Below are 9,346 nucleotides of genomic sequence, written 5' to 3'. Positions count from 1 at the left end.
TAAGCAAATTGTTTTAAACAAACATGACATTGGAATTCTTTTTTACCACTATTTACCAACATACGTCGTTTTAACTTATTTTTTGTTTGAAACTTTTACCACAATCTTCGTATTTAAATGGTTTTTCTCCAGTACGAATACTTTTGTGAACAGTCAAATGTGCAAAAATCAGTCAGAGCAGTTAGGACTTTTTATATCTTTTTTAAAATGTGATCTGTTCATTTTTAAATGTTTAAACCAAGACTGTTTTAAATTTTTAATTAGTCTCATGTTAATTTATAAAGTTTCAAATTTTGTTGTCAACTATTGATAATGTGTTGGTTAATTTTGAACTTTATACTGACTAGTTTTTATATATGAACAACGTAAAATTTCATTTAAAATAAATTCTAATTAACTGTTTTTAATTGTTTAAAATAACATATTGAGTTGATAATTTGTTGTTAATTTTCTTTAACTTAAAATATTTATTTAATTCATTTGTATAGAAAATTAAAATTATTTTCAATGATCAGAGTAATCTTGACTTCAAGATTTCTCTACCATTAAACTATTTATATAAGTTTTTTGTAGCATGTAGCTCTATTACTGACAATGTAAACTAAAATGTCTACAAAGTGCTTCCCGTAAAACAAATATTTCAATAAAATTAGATTTCTACTTATATAGACTCACAAATAAATAAAATCAGTAAAATAAATAACTTTATTAAATAAAATAAACGAATTTATCATCAAAAGCAATATACACCTCAACTTTTTAAAGCTTTTAAAGACTTTATACATAATGTATAATAATTATCGTCTCAATAGTTTACGTATCTGAATATAAATCAGTAAAAATAAATTTATAATGCACTATTAATTTAAAATTCTTTTGTTTTATATTATTAAAATAATTCCAAATTAACATATGAAGAACATTAAGCACGTAAAGTGATAAATAAAACTAGACCAACGTTAACAAATTGAAGATTAGAAACTTGGTTATACATCACAAAAATTATTCTAAATTTTCAGCCGAGTTTAATTTGATAAAAACAGTTTATCAAGAATTGTATTCAGATATTGTCTTAAGATAGTCATAAACAATGCTTCTTTGTATTTTGCACTTAATTTCTGATTTTTGATCTTTACTTAGTTTCTTATGATATGTACGTATATGCTGACATCGAGTAGAACTGGTAGTAAACGATTTCCACAGTCTGCACAACCATAAGGTTTTTCTCTTAAATGAATTCTAAAGTGTCTGACTAAACTTTCTTTCTGAGTAAACTTCTTTTTGCAAATATCTCATTCATGAGCTTTTACTTTACTATGAGTCAACAAATGTTGTTTTAAATTACTTTTTAGAGAAAACTGTTTCTCACAAACTTCACACTGATATTGTTTTATTTCTCTATGAACTAACATGTGTAGTTTTACACTATGTTTTTGAGCAAAACTTTTGTCACATATATCACATTTAAAAAGTTTTATCTTTAGTATGAGTAACTAAGTGACGTTTCATATCACCTTTTCGAGCAAACTTTTTATGACAAACATGACATTGAAAATCTTTTTTACCACTATGCACCAACATGTGTTTTGTTTAATTACCTTTATCGACAAATCTTTTTTTACAAACATCACACTTGTAAGGTTTCTCCAGTGTGTATTCTTTTGTGAATCTTCAGGTAGGATTTATTTTTGAAAGTTTTCTTGCAAACACCACAAGAAACACTTTTAACAACCATATTACTTTTGTTTTGTCCAAAATTACTCATAGTTTAAACGTAGTGCTAAAAATTATGTTTAATAGAGTTTTAAAAACAGATATTGATGTACTTAATTTAAATTTGAAAAAAAAATTATATGTTTTAGTAATAACCTTTAATCAACGGTATCTATTTAACAAAGAGATTTTGCTTAATTTGAAAAATTTCATGAAAATTTGTTAAAATTAACCAATTGAATTGAAAAACAGTGTATTTTTATTGTAAAATGATACTTATTGAAAATGTTATCTGTTTTTAAAATATTAGCTTATTTAAAATGCATTAAGACTGGTTTTTGTTATATTATTTATTAAACATGCTGTTAATTAAAAGTACATGACTAAGTTAAAATCAATAATAAAATTTAAAAATTAAAACAGGCGATAAAATATAACAATGTATACATTAAACTTTATTTCATATTCAAATATTTTAAACAAATTTATATTTCTAAGCATTATTATTAATACCTAAAATGATTATCTAATTGCAGCTAAACATTTATAATTTACAAATCAACTTGAAAACGTTTAGTGTTACAAAAGTTAAACTGCTTTCAAAACTCTACTTTGGTTGTTAAAAAAATTTGAGCATTTATTCGTTTTCTATTTATTAATTTTACCAAGATACATATATGTGAAAATTTAACTATTTAAAAACCTCAAAGTAAGCAATAAATAAAGTTTATATCTAAATATGAATGAAAATTTTGGTTTTTAAACAATTAATACTTTATCTTTAAACTTTTTGTGGATGCTACGTAGTCAAACTAATATTTGTACAAATTTGATATGAGATAATAAACTAGACAGAAACACTTTCTAATTGCTTAAACTTTTTTTATTATTTTTATTGCTTAAGTGTGATTAATGTTCCAAGCAACAAATCTCTATTTTATCTCCATTCTAGAATTTATAAAAATTAAAAATTTTATAACTTGCGAGATTGTTGTCATTCATTTAATATATGAGTAAGATTTTAGATAAGAGTTTCAGATTGGGTAGAAAAAGACACTACCATAAGTACTTGAAAAAACTGATTAATTTTCTCAAGCATTAAAATTTTACCGGGAAAAGAAGTCAAAAAATAGCCGAATTCATTTAAAAACTTTTAACATCATATTTTAATGCAGTACTTTTCTTAAAATTTCGTAATTTTGTTATTTTTTAAAATAATTTTCTGGTTGTCCTAGGTTATAATGTATCCTTTAATAGTATCCTGTTTTGAAAGATAGTCTAATCTGCTTTTGGCAACGTTAAAAGTATGACAAAAGTTCTAAAAAATGTGATTTTTTTATGCAAGGTAAAAGCTTTTGTAATGAAAGCAAATCAGTTTGTGTCTTATTTAGAAATTTTTAATTTTTTTTTATAATAAATTTCATATATAGTTTAGGTTAAAATTAGTAACATTATACTGGTACGTTGATTATTTACTATAAACTATACTTTTATTTTATTATAAACTTGAGAATTTAAGTTTGAACTGTTAAATGATGTTTTTACCTATAGATAGTTAAAACAAACATGTGATAGATTTGTTAAAACAAATCAGTTAAACTGATTGAGATAAGGCTTTTTTTAACTTATACTTATTTGTAAAATGACTATATAAATTTGCGCTAACGTAGTTCAAATACAACGGTAAATTATAAACGGATAAGAACAGGGTGACCACCGGTTTTTCAAAAATGTTTTCTAGGTTTTCTTAATTTCTTTCAACGTTTTGAAAATAATTATTTTTTAGTTTATTTTTAGTTTAAAACTAAATTAAAAGTGATCCGTGTTAATTGGTAAAACAAAATTGAAAAGATAGTGTAAAGCTACTTTAAATGTGTTTTCTAAAATAAAAAGGTTTTATGAGGACAAAAATGTTTAATCTATATGATGAATATTTCGTGCAACTTTGAAAATTCATTGTTTAACATGTAACAATCGAATAAAAATTCAGATTTTTTAGTAGTTTTTTTCAAAATTCCAGGTTTTCAAGGTTTTTTTTCAAAATTTTTCATTTTCCAAGATTCCAGCTCTAGTGGCCACCCTGTTAGCATTCTGAAGCCTTGCTATAATTTTTTTTTTCAAATTAACATTAAAAATTGTTCAAAATAAGCTAAAAAGTTTCTGTAAACCATTATAAAATTGAAGATAACCCAATTATTTAAAACTATTTAATAGTAACCCTCATGTGTCTTAGTTATTGACTTGTATAACAGATATTTGAAACACTTTATTAATTTCCTGTTATAATTTTCGATTAAGATATAAACACTTGTTATAATTGTTTTTAATCTTGTTAGGGACTTGTTGATTATTGGTATTAAAATTGATAATTTATAAAAAAATACGTTAGATTAAAGACAGGGAAACTGTTTAGACTAGTTTTTATTGAACCTCTGTAAAATATTAAGAAAAATAGTTTCAACAAAATACGATGTTTAAACAGGTGCTTCCCGTATCACTCATTTCAATTAGTCTAACCTTTACAAAATTTACACTTGATTTTGATGGCATAATTTTTTTTAACTATCAATGGCCTGTTTTTAATAGGAAATTTTTAAGTAGTCTATGTTTTATATCTGAATTATAAATTGTTGTTTTAATTGTAATTACTTTATTAAATCTTAATTTTTTATTTTTTAATTTAAAGAAGAAAAAAAAATATCCCTAATAAACATTACTTTTCGATAATTAAAACTTGAGTTCTAATAATACAGACTCTAGCACATCTTTTAGCATATCACATTCTTTTAATAATTTGTTTTTTTAATCTTTGCAGCTTTGATTTCCTAATTTTACAAACACTGACCATATCAGTTCAGCTACTTATAACGACATTAATAAAAATAATTATATTTCACGGTTTTCTAAAAGTTAACATTAAATCTATCATTAAAATCATTTCATGTATTTTAGGTTTAAAATCTAATTTGTTAGTATTAATTTTAAAACTAATGATTTTTTAAAGAAATATTTTAAACTTGCTAATCGAATTCAATTATACATAGTAATTATCTAATCAAGACTAAAATATTTTAAGTTCGATAATCAAATTGAATTTTATATGTCAATAACCTAAACAAGACTAAAGTATACAAACCTGAGAAGTTCACAGTATACAAACCTGAGAAACTACAATATATTGCAGATATATGTGTGTTTGAAAATAAAATAAAAGTCTTATCGAAATTAAAGTACAATAAAGAATTCTGAGAAATATATTTGATTTGAAATTAGTATTAGAAGTGCAATTAAATGCCTAATACCAGAACTAAATAAACGTTGTATAATTTACAAATTAAACTGCTTCTATAAAAGAAACTTAACGGACAAACTTCCAAATAGTTTAAAACTAGGATCGATTTTTTTACCTTAATGTATATTGAAATTTTGAAAAGTGAAACCTTAAGTTAAAACAAACGCTGATAAAAAAATCTGAATAGCTGAAAAAAAGATAAATAATAAAAATTAAGCAAAAATTAATAGTATTTCTATTTAAAACAATTATTTCTTGCAATATTTTTTTGACCTTTTCAAGTTAGAAACTATATCAAAATTAAAAAAGTTTGTATTTTAAGTTCTCTATTTTGTTAAACTAAATATTTTTTTCCTTTAATTTTAATTCAGATTTATTTTTTGATTACTTGATTGTTATTCATGTTCTCATTTATCACTTAGTTAGTCTATTTACTCTTTTGTTATTAAAGAAAAATGTTCATATAATTTTGATTACCTCCTAGTATACATCTCTTACGAAAAGTAATAAAATATATTAAACTGTCACAAAAAAAATTTATGAATTGTTACTTAATTGTACATTACTTAAAGTCTATGCTGTTAAAATTCCTATTTTCTTACTTAAGTATATATTTACAAACGATAACTTAAAATGTATTTAGTTTTTGTTTCAAACTTATATGTTTTGTCTACAAGTTTTGGCTAAAATTAATTAACACTAACAATATTTCCTAGCTAAAAGAGCTGAATGTTTTTTATACATTTATACTAATTGGTTAATTATAACATTATTATAGAAAGTACTTATATTTACAAAAATCAAAAGTTATCGTAGATACTTAATTTATTTAATAATTATTTTTATAAATAAATTATAAAAAGTAGTGCTTTATCGTTTTAAAACGTTTGAATAAAGATATCAAAACTTTTAGTATAATTTTGTTAAAAAATATTTTTATTAGAAAATTTTATGCGCAATAGCCGAAAGCAAAAATAATTGAAATACACTAATAATTTACTTCTTTTCTGAAACTAAGAAGATAAATTATTTAAAAATAAATTGTTTAAACATTTCAATTTAAGCAAAATAAATATCCTTTCTATTTTCAGTCATAACACCTCGATTTACTTTTTATTATTACTTTATTAGCTTTATAAGTTTTTATAGTTACAAAAACGTAACAAAAAACTAGTTATGAATTTATCTTTTAAATTTTGTAACTAGTCTTTTAAAAACACTTAATTTTTAGTTTTAAATGTTACTTAAAACAAACTAAACTTTGTAGTAATTTGTTATAAAAATTAAACGTATATAAATTCAAATAACTAAACGAACAATAATTAATAAGAATAAAAATGTTTTATAAACGTTTAAGTTACTGTAACTAGTTTTTACGTACCATTTAAGTTTAATTATAAAGAAAACAACAAATATATAAATTTATGATTATTATCAATTCCAAGGATTCCTTTTAGAAAATGAAACTACGACAAGATACATTTTAAGCATAAAAGTATATTATTGTATATCAGTATTATATTATATATCTCTTTAAACTTATTTATACATAACTTAAGTAAATTCAAAGTTTTGAATAATATTTCATTGGACGAAAAAAGTACCGCTTTCTTAAATATATTGAGATTTGAGTTCAAACATTGTTTTAAAATAGTCATAAACAATTGTTCTTAGAACTTTTGCACTTCAGTTTCGATTGCTGTTTTATATTTAACTTCTCATGATAAGTTCATATATTTCACATCAAAAAAAATTAACAAAAATTACAAAAAGTAGTTCTAACTTCAAAACAACTAACTTCAACACCAAAAAAAATACAATATTTAAAAATTTTATTATTTAGAAGACTTTATAGCTTTGTAAATTTAAGTACTACTATTTAACAAAAAGTATAAATCACAAAATTCTTAAGTTTTTATTTTTTTTATATGGAATTGTTTAAATACAACTAATTTATTAAACACTTAAAAAATAAACAAAGCTAGTGCAACGTAGACTGATGCAAATCTGTAATCAGTAATATACAAAACAATAATACTATAAACTGTGTTTAAAGATTTCATAAACCGCAAACTAGCTGCTAAGAACAACTAATTATAATTAGAATTGTATTCAGATATTGACTTAAGATAGTCATGAACAATACTTCTTTGTATTTTACACTTTAGTTCTGATTGTTGTTTCTTATTTAGTTCCTTATGACAGTTTCGGATATGCTTATTTCGACCAGAAGGATGAGTAAACAGTTTTCCACATTCTGCACATCCATAGGGTTTTTCTCCTAAGTGAATTTTAAAGTTTCTGACTAAGTCACTTTTATGACCGAATTTTTTCTTGCAAATATCACATTCAAGAGCTTTTACTTTAGTATGAGTCAACATATGACGTTTTAAACTATTTTTTTAAAAAACTTTTTCTCATAGACCTCACATTGAAAATCTTTTATTCCTGTATGAATTAACATGTGTGTCTTTACACTACCTTTTTGAGTAAAACGAGTGCCACACAAATTACATTTGTAAGGTTTTTCTTTTGTGTGACTTACTAAATGTGTAGTCAAATGAGCCTTCTGGAAAAAGTATTTTAAACAAACATATCATTGGAAGTCCGTTTTACCGCCATGTACCAGCATGTGTTTTGTCAAACTTCCTTTTAGAGTAAATCTTTTATCACAATTTTTACAATTGTATGGCTTTTCTCCTGTATGATATCTTTTGTGAACAACCAAATTATACTTAACTGTAAAACTTTTTTCACAAACATCACACTTGAATGGTTTTTCTCTTGTATGAACTCTTTTATGTCTGATTAAACTCGATTTATGTTTAAAGCTCTTCTCACAAACATCACAATCAAAACTTTTATCATTTAGACTATCTCTCGTAGTTCCATACTTATCCATGGTAAAAATTGATAGACTAAATAATGTGAAATCTAAATAAAAAATAAATATAAAACAATGTTTATCAATTTTATTATCCATTTTCAAATAGCATGTACTATATATAACATAAAGTATATCTATAATAAGCTTGTTAATTAACCGTTTAACGTTTTTTATTCAGTGTTTATTGTACATAAATACTTTGGTTACAATTCTATAGTATTATATTATTTTAATCAGTTTTTAGTAGTTGCATTTGTAAGTAAAAAACAATTATTCATACATTTCTCGTAACTTGATCACAAACGGTTGCTTAACTTGAAAACTTTGCACAAGAGATTAGAAAAAAAAAAGTCCCTACAAACTTTTAGGTTATTAAAATATTTTCTTTCATAATAGGAACCATTTTTAAGTTTATAGTGTGTGTCTAATCAAAACTAATTTTTATGAACCTTTTCATTTTATTGTAGCTTTTTTTTTAATTGTTAAAACAATGATCGTAATATTTTACTAATTATATTTAAGTTATAACAGTTTAAAATATAGATCGAAATAAATACAAATAAATTTAGGTTTTCTAGTTATTGAAAAAAATCTAAAAAACTCAAAAATTAAAATAGTGATAGATAGTTTACAAGTATATGTAGACTATTAAAATATTGGTTAGAAATAAAAAACTTAATCAAAACCCATTAAGTTTCGAAGTTAAGCTCATATAAATTTAAAATTTTGTACAAATTATTAATAAATATTTTATATCAAATTTTTTAAAGTTATTGTTTGGGTAAAACCAGTATATAATTAGAATTTTAAAACTACAGAGTTTTACTTTTTCTAACTAACTAATGACCGGAACTAATGACCAGGTTGAAGAGTGGCACAAATGAAGATTCCAGTCTATGGAATATTGTGATAACTTAGATTATTTGATAATGTTTAAGCCTTGAAAAGCGAACTGATGAAAGTCATTGGACTTAGAGCTGGTTTTTCTGTAAAAAAGAAGATAGATAAGTATATTTTTTGGTAAAAAAATAGTTGATAAAGAGGAGGAAAGAAATGTTTTAGAATTTTTACGAGCCATTGCTAAGTCAAACAAAATGAAAGTTTTATCGAAGTCAACGTAAAATAAAGAAAACCTGGTAATGTTACGAAAACAAAAAGTGCAGTTAAAACATCCAAAACCAAAATTAAACGAAAGCTGTATAGAATTAAAATCAATTGCTACTGTGTAAGTAACTATATCAAACAAATATTCAGAAATTTATGTTACAAACCTAAACGTGTGTATAAATTTTTAGAAGCAAAATCTGAAATTAACACAATAGCAACCCAGTTTATGCTATAAATTCTAAATTAACTGAACAATTAATAAATAATAAAGTTGTGCAAAGAATTTTTTAATTTATAGATTTTAAGCCATTATTTGTTGCAATAATGCTTTTTGATAATGATAAATT

At 23.2% G+C, this 9,346-nt stretch overlaps 1 pseudogene; it reads right to left on the bottom strand.

The window, feature by feature from the left end:
* Positions 1 to 1,292: 1,292 nt before the first annotated feature.
* On the bottom strand, positions 1,293 to 7,907 carry LOC145839343 (uncharacterized; annotated as a pseudogene).
* Positions 7,908 to 9,346: the final 1,439 nt, after the last annotated feature.

Source organism: Thalia democratica, chromosome 6, assembly GCF_965202585.1.
Source record: "Thalia democratica chromosome 6, ktThaDemo2.hap1.1, whole genome shotgun sequence".
Classification (NCBI taxonomy): domain Eukaryota; kingdom Metazoa; phylum Chordata; class Thaliacea; order Salpida; family Salpidae; genus Thalia; species Thalia democratica.
This window is presented reverse-complemented; position numbering and strand designations above follow the sequence as displayed.